General features: G+C 42.0%; 1 protein-coding gene across 3 annotated transcripts in view; it reads right to left on the reverse strand.

The window, feature by feature from the left end:
• LOC124137357 overlaps positions 1-13,015 on the reverse strand; it is a 33,678-nt gene extending 20,663 nt beyond the window's left edge. Inside the window, exon 1 of one of the 3 annotated variants that reach the window (XM_046503626.2) lies at positions 12,862-13,015. The gene's annotated coding sequence lies outside the window, so the exon portion shown is untranslated. Of the gene's footprint in view, positions 1-931; positions 1,087-9,558; positions 9,693-12,861 lie in introns of those variants that run through there. The other 2 variants (XM_046503625.2, XM_046503627.2) reach the window with 2 other exon arrangements.
• Positions 13,016-17,698: the final 4,683 nt, after the last annotated feature.

A 17,698-nucleotide genomic window follows, 5' to 3' on the forward strand; every position in this document is an offset into this window, starting at 1 on the left:
TCCCGTGAACAAGATCTACAGACACACCATCACCGACTCCCGTAAACAAGATCACCAGACACACCATCACCAACTCCCGTGAACAAGATCAACAGACACACCATCACCGACTCCCGTGAACAAGATCACCAGACACACCATCACCTCAGTGGGCATGTGATGGCGAGGGTTGAAGGTTATTGGTAGACATGCATTGTCACCCCGTGTTCACATCATCTGGGACAACTACGTATTCACTACGTCACATACCTGTCTACACCATCTACTGATTGTGTGGTACCCCTGCCTCCCAATTACTTGAGATATTCTTCTGTTCCTTACTTGACATACATACATACTTATCACACGAGAATGTATAAACTCATTACTTGACATATATGTCTACTCGTTACATGAGATTCTATAAACTCATTACTTGACATACATATCTACACATTATGAGAATCTATAAACGTTGTACTTGACATATATGTCTACACGTTACATGAGATTCTATAAACTCATTACTTGACATACAAATCTACTCATTACATGAGAATCTATAAACGTTGTACTTGACATATATGTCTACACGTTACATGAGATTCTATAAACTCATTACTTGACATACAAATCTACTCATTACATGAGAATCTATAAACGTTGTACTTGACATATATGTCTACTCGTTACATGAGATTCTATAAACTCATTACTTGACATACAAATCTACTCATTACATGAGAATCTATAAACGTTGTACTTGACATATATGTCTACTCGTTACATGAGATTCTATAAACTCATTACTTGTCATACATATCTACTCATTAGTTGAGACACCTATCTATTCATTACTTCAAACACATATCTACTTGTGACACCTATCCATCTGTCCGAGAATTACTTGATATCGTTGATGACACTATAGAAGAGAGGCAGAGCTACTTACGGGAAGTCCCTGCAGCCGGTATACACACACGTTTGTTTGACGGACGTATATACGCTCGTGTGATCAGACTGATTTAGTCAGATAAGGGAGCGACAAGTTGTTCAACTGCTACCATGTTCCCTGACTCTCCGCACCTCGCAGAAGTATGCACTCAGCCATCGACATACGTGCACAGTTCGACTGCCCACTCATGTTGTCCCGCCGGCCATGTTGCCGACACTGCTACCTTAAGTGAAATCCTCGGCTATCACTACAAGATCCATTTTCAAGTTCAGAGACTAATGCTGACAGTGACGTGAGAAATTCAGCTAATGGACAAGCCAACATACAAAACGTTGCCATTTCATGATCTGTGTACTATCCTTGTTATGCAAGGGTTTCCCTGATACATTATACCGTCAATGCACGTACATGTATGTCTCTCTGTGTGAGACTGGAACCCTAGAGGTGAGGGGATGCCGAGTGAGCGCTCGAAGTCGACCTGGTGGTCTCGCTCTGGTCGTCGTCTCCGCGCTACTGTGGGGATCGAGGCCAGCATTCTGTCATGCACATCGCACACATATATCACCGGCGGAAATGTGATTATAATAAGCGTTTGTCCGCTTCAATACCTAACGACAATCCTAGAAAAGCTGCAATAAACCGCTGTACAAATGCTAGGCTTGGCGCGGTGCTCGCCCGGTGTAAGTGCTTGATCAGTGCACAGGTGCACATGTTTGCCTTGTGCAGTCGGTGTCACGCAATCTGAGACATACCTCAGTGCATCAATCGCTGCATCGCCACGACATCGGCGGTATCGGAGACGTTTCTGTGCAACACGTCATTACAACTTGTAGAGCGTTGACCCAGACTTGTTATGATCTATGTCAATACCTGTGTTTACCCACGGCGGAGGACGGCCCGCTACACAGGCCCCTGTAGGCAGTACGTATGTTGTATGTAAAACAATGAACGGTATGTCTGATATACCTGAGCTTGTGCACTACGTCTGCCTGCACCACCAGTGCACCATGCACGTGACGTCACGCAGAAGTCGTATAATTAGTTGGGGAGGGGGGAGCTTTGCGGGACTAAACTAAATGTCAAGTGAAGCGATCCCACTACCTCAACCGCGGGGGGCACGACGAGGAGGTAGAACCTGATCGCCCAAAGAAGGAAAACAAGATTTCCTACTTGAGGGAAGACGATTCCTGACGGGGGAGTGGACCTGTCTGCGCCGACCTTGGAGGTGAAGGACAACGGGAGTGAACCAACGTGTGACGTGTTACTATCTTCAGTCACTGTGATAATTATCTAACATTTAACAAATATGAATCCATCTATAAATCCATGCATGAAAGGTTCAGACTATGCGGCAGGGCGACATTGTGGGGGCACCTCGGACAATACGCCACACGGATGAGATGCGCTTTACGGCTCGTTAATGACATGCGTGCTGTAGGAGAGACAACTCGCCCAGAGCCATCTGTCAGTCACCGAAGGACCGAGTCGGACCGGACATAGAGAACGGTTGGTTTGTTAGAATCTAGACAATCACATGGTCGGGAACACGTGGTATGCCATGGTCGAGATCTCTCCGCTGAGCGACACCGATAGTCCTCATGGCATGTACACAGAAGCTCCATCCACGTCGCCCGGTCATTCCATCAGCAGCGCGATGTCCGGGGGTACAAACCAGTCATCATATACACCGTTAACGCCAGAGAATAATTTCGATTATCTGCCGAAACAGATTCCATTTTGTGTAAAGAGCAAACTCGTGGTAAAGATTATATTCCACATCTCCCCATCTCCCTGCGATTCCAACCAGGAACAACGGCACTATTACAGCTGATGAGGAATTTTGTTTATGACTGATTTTCTGTTCTTATTTCTGGAGTTAACACACACTTTTAAAACAAACACATACAAAACTTACTATATTCAGCCTCAGTGCGCATATCACAGGAAATATGGCATCTGTTAAACTCCCCCAGGCTTGCTCCCCATGTGTGGCCCCTGTGACATTTGGGACGCTGTATAACGAGGGGAAATACCGACCTACATAACAACGCATCTGATGCGGAACTGTAGTCATACGCTGACGCTTGTTTGTGCTGTGTACTTAGTTTAAAAAGCTACATGAGGATAAAAATACTTTCGCTCGGAAGCATGTTGAGAAAACCGTGTATTAAATGTTAGTTTTGTGAAGTAGGGTATTTCTGTCACTGTTGTATGTTCATGCGTTGCTGGCCTAGTAACTGTAACACCCGCCTAGTAACACCATGATAATACGGTAGTACGTCAGCAATACGGCACACCCCGCATGAAGGCTTCTACCCCGTGACAATAATACGTCAGCCGCACGGAAGACTCTGTGTACTGGCTTATAGTCCGTGACTATAATACGGACCCGTGATAGTACGGACCCGTGAAAGTCCTGGGTAGAACAGGTCTTCAGCAACCAATGCTTGTCGTAAGAGGCGACTAACAGGATCGGGTTGTCAGACTCGGTAAGTTGGTTGATGCATGTCATGGATCATGTCTTATGGCTCATGGCTAATGATGTCAATCACTGGATTGTATGGTCCAGACTCGATTATTTACTGATCGCTGACATATAGCTGGAATATTGCTGAGTGCGGCGTTAAACAACAAACAAAGAAACAAACAGACGTCAGCAGTACGGACACTCTACGTACAGGCTACTAGTCCGTGACGGTAATACGTCAGCAGTACCAACGATCTGTGCACAGGCTACTAGTCCATGACGATAATACGTCAGCACTACCAACGATCTGTGTACAGGCTACTAGTCCGTGACGATAATACGTCAGCAGTACCAACGATCTGTGCACAGGCTACTAGTCCATGACGATGATACGTCAGCACTACCAACGATCTGTGTACAGGCTACTTGTCCATGACGGTAATACGTCAGCAGTATCAACGATCTGTGCACAGGCTACTAGTCCATGACGATAATACGTCAGCACTACCAACGATCTGTGTACAGGCTACTAGTCCGTGACGATAATACGTCAGCAGTACCAACGATCTGTGCACAGGCTACTAGTCCGTGACGGTAATACGTCAGCAGTACGGTACACATGCTAGCTGCCTGGGTCGTCGTCCGTGTCACGGCTCGCATAGTGTTCACCTCCATCTCATCTCTTCTCAGCTCCAGCAGCCGACTTGATGCTGTCGTTATACTCGAGGGATCCTTCATTGAATTATTTTTAATACTTCTACTTGCTCTTGTGTAATGTCTTCAAGGGTCGGGATGAGTGTACCCTATGTGAGAAGCTCTTGTAGTCATCCTACCCTCTCCTCTCGCGGTAGTGGTGCCAGCGCCATGTTGATGTGGCGGGGCAAGCTGATTCCACCTGCTGTGGTGGAGTGGGGTTACAAATGTAAATGTTAGGATCTGCCTCAATTACTGACACACGGCTCAGCGCCTGATCCGAGACGGCTGACGAGAGTTTGTTTGACAAGCGTGGCGAAAGTAGATACAGTTAGAGGGATGTGTGTAACAACAACATAAGCCGTTGTAGGAAGCATGGACGTCATGAAGAGTGACGGTGAGAGGGGAGGGAACTCTTGTGGTACCGGGCGATACGTGTGCGTGCTGGGACATAGGCGGATCGGGGATACCGGACATCTCGGAGTGACGCGTACAGCAGCGTGCACAACGCTGGGATACTGGTACGTGTAAAAGCCGCAAAGTGTCCATGATACTCCAGCATCTATGTACATTAAATCCCTCTATTGGTGATATGCTTCAGTTGGACAGGACGTCACCGCGTTCTGATATATTGCCAGGGGCGTGGACCACTCCATTCTTTCCTTTCATGTATATCAACAAATACAACTATGCATATTTACTTCAAATAAATTAAAACACATACAAGACGATGTAACTGCCGGGCAATACAGTTTCTTTTTTCTGCATGAGTTTACAATATTTCAAACAAGGTAGGGGTCATGTGGCTTCAAATTCATGTCTTACCCCAGTTTCCATTGAATCCATTTATATTCACACAAAACTGGTCAGACCCGGATAACTGTTTACAAGCCGTTGCAGGAATAAGTGATGGTTTCGTAGACGTAATCAAGATTAACAACACCGAAAAAAACAAATTCGGTATACTTACTTTCGCTACTCAGAATATATTGCTCTCCATGGATGAAGCAAGTATACTTGATAGACGGCGCCTGGACGGACAGTGAGGTACCATTGCCGAGTCTGGCCACTGTTCTAATAAGGTAAGGTCAACCAGTCAGCAACGTGAGGCGCAAGCATAGATATATCCAGGTGGGGAGCACGCGTGCCAGTATAGTGAGAGTTCACCCGTGTAAAAACAGGAATATGTAACAGACCATAGTGGTGTGTTTACTGTCCCATTATGAGAGACACACTATACGCTGGAATATAACCGACAATCATGGGTATATAAGCGACAACAGTGTTCTGTTTACAATGCCATTATGAGACACAATATACACTGAAACATAACCGACACTAGTGGGTATATAACTGTAAATAGTGGCCTGTTCACTATGCCATTATGAGAGACAATACACACTGAAATGTAACCGACTTTCCTGGGTATATAGCTGACAATAGTGGTCTGTTTACTATGCCATTAAGAGAGACACAATATGCCTTAAAATATAACCGACTATCGTGGGTATATAACTGACAATAGTGGTCCGTTCACTTTGCCATTGTGTGAGACACGATATACAGTGAAATATAACCGACAATACTGGGTATATAACTGACAATAGTGGTCTGTTTGCTATGCCATTAAGAGAGACACAATATGCCTTGAAATGTAACCGACAATTGAGGGTATATAACTGACAATAGTGGTCTGTTTACTATGCGATTATGAGAGACAGAATACAATGAAATGTAACCGACAATCGTGGGAATATAACTGAAAATAGTGGCCTGTTCACTATGCCATTATGAGAGACAATACACACTGAAATGTAACCGACTTTCCTGGGTATATAGCTGACAATAGTGGTATGTTTACTATGCCATTATGAGAGACAAAATACACTGAAATGTAACCGACTATCGTGGGTATATAACTGACAATAGTGGTCTGTTCACGATGCCATTATGAGAGACAATTTACACTGAAATATAACCGACTATCGTTGGTTTACAACTGACGAAAGTGGTCTGTTAACTATGCCATTATGGAAGACAATATACACTGAAATGTAATCGACAATTGTGGGTATATAACTGATAATGTTGGTATGTTCACTATGCCATTATGAGAGACGATGTACATTGAAATGTAACCGACAATCGTGGGTATATAACTGATAATATCGGTATCTTTACTGTGTCATTATGAGAGAAAAGATACACTGAAATGTAACCGACAATCGTGGGTATATAACTGACAATAGTGGTCTGTTCACTATGTCATTATGAGAGACAATACACACTGACATGTAACCGACAATCGTGGGTATATAACTGACAATAGTGGTCTGTTCACTATGCCATTAAGAGAGACACAATATGCCTTGAAATGTATCCGACAATTGTGGGTATATAACTGACAAAAGTGGTCTGTTTACTATGCGATTATGAGAGACAGAATACACTGAAACATAACCGACAATAGTGGGTATATAACTGTTAATAGTGGTCTGTTTACTGTGCCATTATGAGAGAAACACTATACACTGAAATATAACCGACTATCCTGGGTATATAACTGACAATAGTGGTCCGTTTACTATGCCATTAAGAGAGACACAATATGCCTTAAAATATAACCGACTATCGTGGGTATATAACTGACAGTAGTGGTCTGTTCACTATGCCATTATGAGAGACAATACACACTGAAATGTAACCGACTTTCCTGGGTATATAGCTGACAATAGTGGTCTGTTTACTATGCCATTATGAGAGACAAAATACACTTAAATGAAATCGTTAGTCGTGGGTACAAAACTGACAATATTGGTATGTTTACTATGTCATTATGAAAGACAATATACACTGAAATGTAACCGACAGTCGTGGGTATATAACTGACAATAGTGGTCTGTTCACGATGCCATTATGAGAGACAATTTACACTGAAATATAACCGACTATCCTGGGTTTACAAATGACGATAGTGGTCTGTTAACTATGCCATTATGGAAGACAATATACACTGAAATGTAATCGACAATTGTGGGTATATAACTGATAATGTTGGTATGTTCACTATGCCATTATGAGAGACGATGTACATTGAAATGTAACCGACAATCGTGGGTATATAACTGATAATATCGGTATCTTTACTGTGTCATTATGAGAGAAAAGATACACTGAAATGTAACTGACAATCGTGGGTATAAAACTGACAATAGTGGTATGTTTACTATGCCATTATGAGAGACAAAATACACTAAAATGTAACCGACAATCGTGGGTATATAACTGACAATAGTGGTCTGTTCACGATGCCATTATGAGAGACAATATACTAAAATGTAACCGACAATCGTGGGTATAAAACTGACAATATTCGTATGTTTACTATGTCATTATGAGAGACAATATACACTGAAATGTAACCAACTATCGTGGGTATATAACTGACTATAGTGGTCTGTTCACGATGCCATTATGAGAGACAATATACACTGAAATATAACCGACTATCGTGGGTTTATAACTGACGATAGTGGTCTGTTAACTATGCCATTATGGAAGACAATATACACTGAAATGTAGCCGACAATTGTGGGTATATAACTGATATATGGTATGTTTACTGTGCCATTATGAGAGACAATATACACTGAAATGTAACCGACTATCGTGGGTATATAACTGACAATAGTGGTCTGTTCACGATGCCATTATGAGAGACAATATACACTGAAATATAACCGACTATCGTGGGTTTATAACTGACGATAGTGGTCTGTTAACTATGCCATTATGAGAGACAATATACACTGAAATGTAACCGACAATTGTGGGTATATAACTGATAATGTTGGTATGTTTACTATGCCATTATGAGAGACAATATACTCTGAAATGTAACCGATAATCGTGGGTATATAACTGAAAATAGTGGCCTGTTCACTATGCAATCATGAGAGACCATATACACTGAAATATAACCGACTATCGTGGGTAAATAACTCACAATAGTGGTCTGTTCACTATGCCATTATGAGAGACAATACACACTTAAATATAACCGACTTTCCTGGGTATATAACTGACAATATAGTCTGTTTACTATGCCATTATGAGAGACAAAATACACTAGAATGTAATCGACAGTCGTGGGTATAAAACTGAGAATATTCGTATGTTTACTATGTCATTATGAGAGACAATATACACTGACATGTAACCGACAATCGTGGGTATATAACTGACAATAGTGGTCTGTTCACGATGCCATTATGAGAGACAATATGCACTGAAATATAACCGACTATCGTGGGTTTATAACTGACGATAGTGGTCTGTTAACTATGCCCTTATGAGAGACAATATACACTGAAATGTAACCGACAATTGTGGGTATATAACTGATAATGTTGGTATGTTTACTTTCTGTTCACGATGCCATTATGAGAGACAATATGCACTGAAATATAACCGACTATCGTGGGTTTATAACTGACGATAGTGGTCTGTTAACTATGCCCTTATGAGAGACAATATACACTGAAATGTAACTGACAGTCGTGGGTATATAACTGACACCATCATGACACACAACATACACTGTGGTATAACTGACAATAATATCCTATTTACTGTGCCATCATGACACACAACATACACTGTGGTATAACTTACAATAATATCCTATTTACTGTGCCATCATGACACACAACATACACTGAAATGTAACTGACTATATATAGTGCCCAGCTCTTTGATTCCCCCAACACGTTGCGCCAGGGAGGCAGGTGGGGTGATGCTGCTGACTAAGTGAATGAACAAGCCGACCTTGGCCCCACCCTGATGCTGCTGCTGCTACAGCGTGTATGCTGTTGTTAGTTATGGAGAGGGGATACGCGTGCTGCTCACATCTGCAACACCTGATTACAATAGATCTCTGAGTACAGGTTACTGGCGAATACATGTCGGCATCAAGATATCCGAGAACGCTTTCTTCCCGATCTTGTTACAAATAAAGCTATGATAACCATACACGGATCTGGATTATCGTTAATCCTCTGCGTTGGTACATGGTGTTCACAGGAGGAGATTTACGTTGGGAGATAATCCGCCTTTCTATTTAGCAGTTAGCAAACGATGTTGTGCTTCTGTTTGGGATCATACATGGCAAGCTCCCACCAATACGACATACACACTCCAGTCTCACACCGACATGTAGGAGGGTTTGTGTCCTTGCTTATGTGTACAGTGTTTCCATGAGAGTCTGAGAGAACAAGTATATGTATATACTAGCCTGTGTGTACCTTCGCGAGTGTTCTAGCATGTGTGTAGTAGACGATGTGTTCTAGCACTGTGCATCGTATACTGTCCTACACATCCCTGTTGCCTAGATCACACGGTCGGACACTCGCTATATCTGAACATATCTAAACACCGTATGTGGCAAGAAGAAAACAGTCCTCACCTTCAATCATGAGGTAAAAGCGGAGACCATCACACATATACAGAGGATTCCGTCTGTTCAGTTATACCTGTCATGACGCCTCCCCGGTGTAATCAATATTGTCTGCATATCCGACACGCCTGACAGGTCTGTAGCCGCCACCTGGCGGTCAACATCCATAGCGTTTACAACATACTGAATGAAGGATAGTGAATATCGGATAGTGAATGTAGGATAGTGAATACAGTATAGTGAACACAGGTCAGTGAAAATAGGATAGTGAACATAGTAGTTAATATAGGATAGTGAATATAGGATAGTGAGTAGAGTATTGTGAATATAGCAACGTGAACACAAGATAATGAATATACGATAGTGAATATGGAATAGTAAATACAGGATATTTAATATGGGATAGTGAATATAGGATAGTGAATACTGGGAAGTTAATATAGGATAGTGAAAACAGTATGGGGAATATAGGCTAGTGAATATAAGAAAGTGGACATAGGACAGTGAATAGAGTATAGTGAATACAGCATAGTGAATATAGGATAGTCAATATAGGATAGTGAACACAGTATCCTGAATATAGGATAGTGAATATGGGGAAGTGAATATAGGATAGTGAAAATGGGATAGTGAATATAGGATAGTGATCATATGGTAGTGAATGTAGGATAGTCAATAGAGGATAATGAACACAGTATCCTGAATATAGGATAGTGAATAAAGGATAATGAATATAGGGAAGTGAATGTAGGATAGTAAATATAGGGTAGTGAATATAGGATAATGAACATAGGATAGTGAATATATGGTAGTTAATATAGGATAGTGAATATAAGAATGTGAATATAGTGTAGTTAATATAGGGTAGTGAATATAGGATAGTGAACACGGGATAGTGAATATAGGATAGTAAATATAGGATACTGCATACAGGTGAATATGTACAGCGACGTGAATAGAGGATAGTGCGTGTGTCGTTGTGCGTCAGACACTGTGTTACATAACAGTGTATGTTTGTCATAGTGGATATTTCACTACAGGAACTTATACGCGCTTCCAATTACATATCAAGGTCATGTCCTAATAGTGCATTCATTAATTATTACATACACTTAAGTGATTGACAGAGAGAAAAAATATTTCACGAGGGTCATAAACTTAATATGAATTGGGAATGAGTTTTGTATCCGGTGACTTTTAATCAATTATCAACCCAATTATGCTATGTGTGTCCTCATAAGAGCAAATGTGAACAATGTGTAAACATAGAGTTGCATCACTTCCGGGATGAATACAAAAGCTTATAGTGAATGTCGCATTTAATTCCAAGTTGGTGATAGAAACAAGAAACTGCAAGAATAAAATCATATTAGTTGATGGTTATCGCCGCTATTAGTCTTTACCTCTTGGTTCTGAATTTAACCGCCCTGGATCAGCCAGCGGCAACTTTTGACAAGAACAATTAAGTGACAGCATGTCCGAGAGTAGTGATACAATGTGAGGTTCACTTGCTGAGTTGGTAGCCAATCTATCTGAGTGTATCTCATACTGGCAGACAATACAGAGTTCAGTTGGAACTACAACTTCATCAGCATCGCTAGTTTACCCTAAGTTCAAGAATTACCTTTTACTGTGTACAGGGGGCTCTATGGAGTTTGTTTTGCTAACACAGATTCTTCAAATATATATTCCATTACACCTGCACATCTATTTTACCTAAAACCACACAACGTACATGAAGTCAAAAGCCGTCTATATTTTTGTACACCTGGATTTTCAAAGGTCATTTAGCTTCCGTTTGATCGGCCTTGTTATTCCCGTAGACAGCAGGCCATTCTAACTGAAAATCATTGGAGACGTAGAACATTCAGTGTGATCTGGAGCGTGCATTCACCTGATGACAAACATATGTGATTCAGATTTACACACATTTTATTCAATAAAAGAATCTGGATTGGTAAACAAGTCATCTGACTGTTAATCATCTCCACATATGTATCTGTGCCAATGCACCATATGTACACTTGTGTGTCAGTGTGTCAACTCTACACTGCCCGTTTACAGGTAGCCATATTCTTGTGTACCTTTGTAAATTAACTTGAGAATGAGTAAATCACAAGCAGCACCAAGGACTTTGTACCTTCCTTTGTATGCAAGTGTTATGACATGTGTTTTATAACAGACATCGGGAATACGACATTGTCTGTATGACATCGTGTGCATGACATCATGTGTATGACATCGTGGGTATGACATCGTTTGTATGGTATCGTGAATATGACATGCTGTTTGCGACATCGTGTGCATGACATCATGTGTATGATATCGTGAATGTGACATAGTGGGTGTGACATCATGTGTATGACATCGTGTGGATGACATTGTGTGCATGACCTCTTATGTGTGATATCTGGTGCATGACCTATTGTGTATGACATCATATGTGTGACATCGTGTGTATGATATCGTGAATGTGACATAGTGGGTGTGACATCGTGTGTATGACATCGTGTGTATGACATCGTTTGTATGGTATCGTGAATATGACATCGTGTGTATGACATCGTGTGTATGATATCGTGAATGTGACATAGTGGGTGTGACATCATGTGTATGACATCGTGTGTATGACATCGTTTGTATGGTATCGTGAATATGACATCGTGTGTATGACATCGTGTGTATGATATCGTGAATGTGACATAGTGGGTGTGACATCGTGTGTATGCGATCGTGTATGATATAGTGTGTTGTATGTGGCCCGCATAGAACGGTGGGGTTTGAGCAACAAAAATACTTTTGCACATGCCGATACTATACGTTGCATAGCAACAGAATAAACAAGTGTGATGGAGCTATTATAGGATACGGCGCCATCAATAGAGATGCTTCACTGAATCAATGGCCCCAGTCACAGTCCCCTAACGAAATAACAAACCTACCACACAGACCATCACGTGCGAGCCAGCCAGTGACCCGTCACTACAATGGGATAAATCAATTAAACACAAACAATATGGCTTCCAGCTAAGAGGAAAGCGTTTATTCAAAATGTATTGACTGAATCGAACAGGTCATGACCTAACCGTGACCTGATACTCTCCAAGGGGACGCTGATAGGGTGCGGGGCAGATATCCATTCAAGCATCACAAGGACATAGGTCATCATTCAACAGAATACATCTCGAGTATCTATTTCGCTGCAAGGAGGAACCACTGCCGTAGCCTGGATGACAAATTCACACAATAAGCACATCAACACTGAACAGACTTACTCAAACCCACACAGTTACCCGGTCTCTCTCATCTTACCTTGCCAGCCGGACCCAGTAGATCCCTACACACACAGGAGGTGGAAGGTAACACACATGTACATGAACACCGAGTTGGATCGCACCTGCGTGTAGCTAGACTCGTGTGGGGGAGGGAGGGAGGGAGCGCTGGTCCCCCCAAGCCTGTGAGTACAGAGCCACCAATCTGCGGCTGCCTTCCACGCTCAACCAAAAATGGCAAGTGGCTTCTGTATGCACAACACCGGCGGGGGATGTATACCTAGACTTGCTTCAGGATTCCAGTTGTGCAGTGATACTCAATGTGCATTATGTCTTATGTCTATTTTTGTACAAATGTAAACCGTGAATTCATTGACATGGAATAATAAATCTGTAAATCCAATAAACTGGCCAGGTTGTATGGACGTCTGAGTTGTGGCGGCGTGGTGTCAGGGCCGTGTATGCTGGATGCCATGCTCTATTGTTTTGAATGGAGAAGTACATGCTTAGTGTCATTGAAGGATACCTTCAGGCTACACTTGTTCCGTCTTGCTATACTTGCAATACACGGGTCATTTCGAAATCATAGCAGCCTGAGTTAAACACAGACCTGATCCCCTCCTGTCGTGTTAACAGTGAATCTATATGACCTCCTCCTGTCGAGTTAACAGTGAATCTACATGACCTCCTCGAATCAGTTAACAGTGAATCTACATGACCTCCTCGAATCAGTCAACAGTGAATCTACATGACCTCCTCGAATCAGTCAACAGTGAATCTACATGACCTCCTCGAATCAGTCAACAGTGAATCTACATGACCTCCTCGAATCAGTCAACAGTGAATCTACATGACCTCCTCGAATCAGTCAACAGTGAATCTACATGACCTCCTCGAATCAGTCAACAGTGAATCTACATGACCTCCTCGAATCAGTCAACAGTGAATCTACATGACCTCCTCGAATCAGTCAACAGTGAATCTACATGACCTCCTCGAATCAGTCAACAGTGAATCTACATGACCTCCTCATATCGCGTCAACAGTGAATCTACATGACCTCTTCATATCACGTCAACAGTGAATCTACATAACCTCCTCATGTCGCGTCAACAGTGAATCTACAAAACCTCCTCATATCGCGTCAACAGTGAATCTACATGACCTCTTCATATCACATCAACCGTGAATCTACATGACCTCCTCATGTCGCGTCAACAGTGAATCTACATGACCTCCTCATATCGGGCAACAGTGAATCTACATGACCTCCTCATATCGCGTCAACAGTGAATCTACATGACCTCTTCATATCACATCAACCGTGAATCTACATAACCTCCTCATGTCGCGTCAACAGTGAATCTACATGACCTCCTCATGTCGCGTCAACAGTGAATCTACATCATCTCCTCATATCGCGTCAACAGTGAATCTACATGACCTCCTTATTTCGATCAACAGTGAATCTACATAACCTCCTCATGTCGCGTCAACAGTGAATCTACATAACCTCCTCATGTCTGTCAACAGTGAATCTACATGACCTCCTCATGTCGGGCAACAGTGAATCTACATGACCTCCTCATGTCGCGTCAACAGTGAATCTACATAACCTTCTCATGTCGCGTCAACAGTGAATCTACATAACCTCCTCATGTCTGTCAACAGTGAATCTACATGACCTCCTCATGTCGGGCGACAGTGAATCTACATGACCTCCTCATGTCGCGTCAACAGTGAATCTACATGACCTCCTCATGTCGCGTCAACAGTGAATCTACATAACCTCCTCATATCGCGTCAACAGTGAATACACCTGACCTCCTCATATCGCGTCAACAGTGAATCTACATGACCTCCTTATTTCGATCAACAGTGAATCTACATAACCTCCTCATGTCGCGTCAACAGTGAATCTACATAACCTCCTCATGTCGCGTCAACAGTGAATCTACATGACCTCCTCATGTCAGCAACAGTGAATCTACATGACCTCGTTATTTCGATCAACAGTGAATCTACATAACCTCCTCATGTCGCGTCAACAGTGAATCTACATAACCTCCTCATGTCGCGTCAATAGTGAATCTACATGACCTCCTCATGTCGCGTCAGCAGTGAATTTACATGACCTCCTCCTATTGCTCAACAGTGAATCTACATGACCTCATCATATCGCGTCAACCGTGAATCTACATGACTACCTCTTTCCTCATATCGGTCAACAGTGAATACACATGACCTCCTCATAGCCAAATAAAAATAATAATGTTAATATTAGTACCACAATACAATACCACATTGTAAGGTGAGCAACTGCGTGTCTCTGAATGAGTGAGCGAGTGAATGAGTGAGTCGGATTTAACGTCGCTTTGAGCAGTATTCCAGTTATATAACCGCGCTTCAGCTTAATGTTGGAGGAAAGCCCGAAGTGATTGATACAGGTTTCAGACGTTTACCACTTTTGTGAAACCCACGGGCACAGCTATGATGCCGACAAACTTGGAAACCGGGGCGAACCGGGATAACAACCCATGATCCTAGGTTTCTGGCCTGCCTAAGGGACACAACTCTACATAGCGAATGGTGGCGCCTTATATGACTGGGTCACCCGTGCCCCCTCTCTGAATGAAGATGACGGAGAAAGAGTATTGTCAGGTCAGCTAATTGGTAGACATGTAATGTTGTAGTAGTAGTAGTAGTAGTAGTAGTAGTAATAGTAGTAGTAGTATTATTAATAGTAGTAGTAGTAGTAGTAGTAGTAGTAGTAGTAGTAGTAGTAGTAGTAGTTGTTGTAGAGGTGGTGATGGTGGTCCGGACTGATGCCGATTTATAGTGCTAGCTCACTGAGATACCATGTCGCAGTTTAACATGAATACCCCACTCAGACACAGTATATTGACTCCGAGCCGACCAGTCCTTGTTTTAACCCCTTAATCCATAGCGCCAGACAGGGTAACAACAAGTACCATCCGGGCGCTCTACCACTAGACCACGGAGGCGGTCTTCAAATTTGGACAAAAAATGCAAGACAGCTCTTTGTACCGACCTACGCATGAGATTTGAATCAAAAACGTCTCTTTTTGCATTTCTCAGATTTTGTCTACATATATTGTCTGCGTTCAGTTAAAAGTGTCTGATAGTTTCCAGCACCTTAATTAGCACTACAAATATGCAAATTGAATGCATATCTAAATCAATACTGTTCCTATAGGTGTTTCGCTCACAGTGTATTGTGATACTCCTCCCGGCTATTCCTACATCAAACTTTCAAACTGAGGTTTTACAAGTGGACACAATGTGTGCAAATTACACCTGTTGGTTCATTCCATACGTGGTGCCAACATTTCCAGATAGACCGAGAAGTAATTATGGTAATCGTCATGACAACGTCAGAATTAGGACACATCTCTCATGATGAAACCATAGTTATCAGGCTTATCTCCCTTGCAAATGGGCAGTGATCCAAACGTAAAAACATAAATTTGGAACTCAGATGAATATCTGGTTCCATAATTTCCAAAAGGATATCACCTCTTGAGTCAGATGCTCCTGGTGCAATAGCAAGAACAACAGTTGGAAGAATAAATAAATATTATGGCCTCGTGTTATTTTCCTTACTCACAGAACCTCATTGATGGCTATTATTGTCAGACCTGTGGTTTTGACAGGAATGTATTAAAATGAGTATAGTTCAAATGCTCATATGACGTAACCCACCGCTGTCATTGAAATATACTGAATGACACAGAATGACATCGGTCATTGGGAGAAAGGGCAAGTTGTGGACGGTCGAGGTTGGCACAATCCGTAAAGGGAGATAATTCCCGTGTTGTGTAGTGCAGCTCGCTAATAAACCAACTCTCTGGACCCTGAGCAGACAAGAGTTCACCCGGTGCAATAGCAACAACCCACTGAACATCTGCAGGCTGGATCCATGTGTCCCCGCTGTGAAGCAGTTAACGAGCATAACAAAGCTACCATCGTGGTCTTTGCGGGATGATATTGATCGTGCCCGCCCCAACCACGCCAGTAAATTATATTTTTATAAGCATTGACTCTGAAATGTACATGATCGGCGTATGAAGCCTGTGTAGCCAAGACGAGATAAAGTGGGAAGTGACGGGATTTGACGTAGTGAGGATTGTGACGTAGTGGTGACGGAACAGAGCGATGAGACTGGAGTTGTTGAAGAGAGAGAGAGAGAGAGAGAGAGAGAGATTCTTTATTTCCTCCAGATGCGATTCCGAAGATTACAATGAATATATATTCAATTACACGCAATTAACACAATAAAAAAAGGCACAACATATTTACAATTACACACAGTTTATCAAATTCAGATACCTAAATGATGACAGATTTTCACTAGAAGATATATATCAGAAGATGCTTAGTTTGTACAGATACGAGGAGAACTGAAGTATAATAGTTTCCCAGGTGTGTTGATCCAGATTGTGAGTAAATTTTGTTTCAGCCCCAAATAAGACTGATAACATATCTGTTTCATCTTGCATTTCAAAATCAACATATTTTTGAACGTCAAGTACGTCAATGAGAGAAGAGAAAAACGCATTTCTTTCTGATATCAGCGCTTCACAATGTAAAATAACGTGGCTGTCATAGTCAAAAGCATGCCTATTACAGAGCATGCACTCTTTCGAAAGTTTACTACGTGATGAGACTTTCACACAGAGTTGTAAAGCAGGTCGATATTCCGGGTACAGAAAAGCTAATTGCCAAAGTACATGGTATGTTAATTTCGTATGAATTCTCTTATAACGGGACATGCTTGCGTTATTTGATACATTTGTGAGCCATGATTGTTCTTCGTATTTGCATATAGTTTCGTTAACACGATTTCTCCATTTCAA

The sequence above is a fragment of the Haliotis rufescens genome, unplaced genomic scaffold (assembly GCF_023055435.1).
Source record: "Haliotis rufescens isolate VD_foot unplaced genomic scaffold, xgHalRufe1.0.p SCAF_26, whole genome shotgun sequence".
Lineage (NCBI taxonomy): Eukaryota > Metazoa > Mollusca > Gastropoda > Lepetellida > Haliotidae > Haliotis > Haliotis rufescens.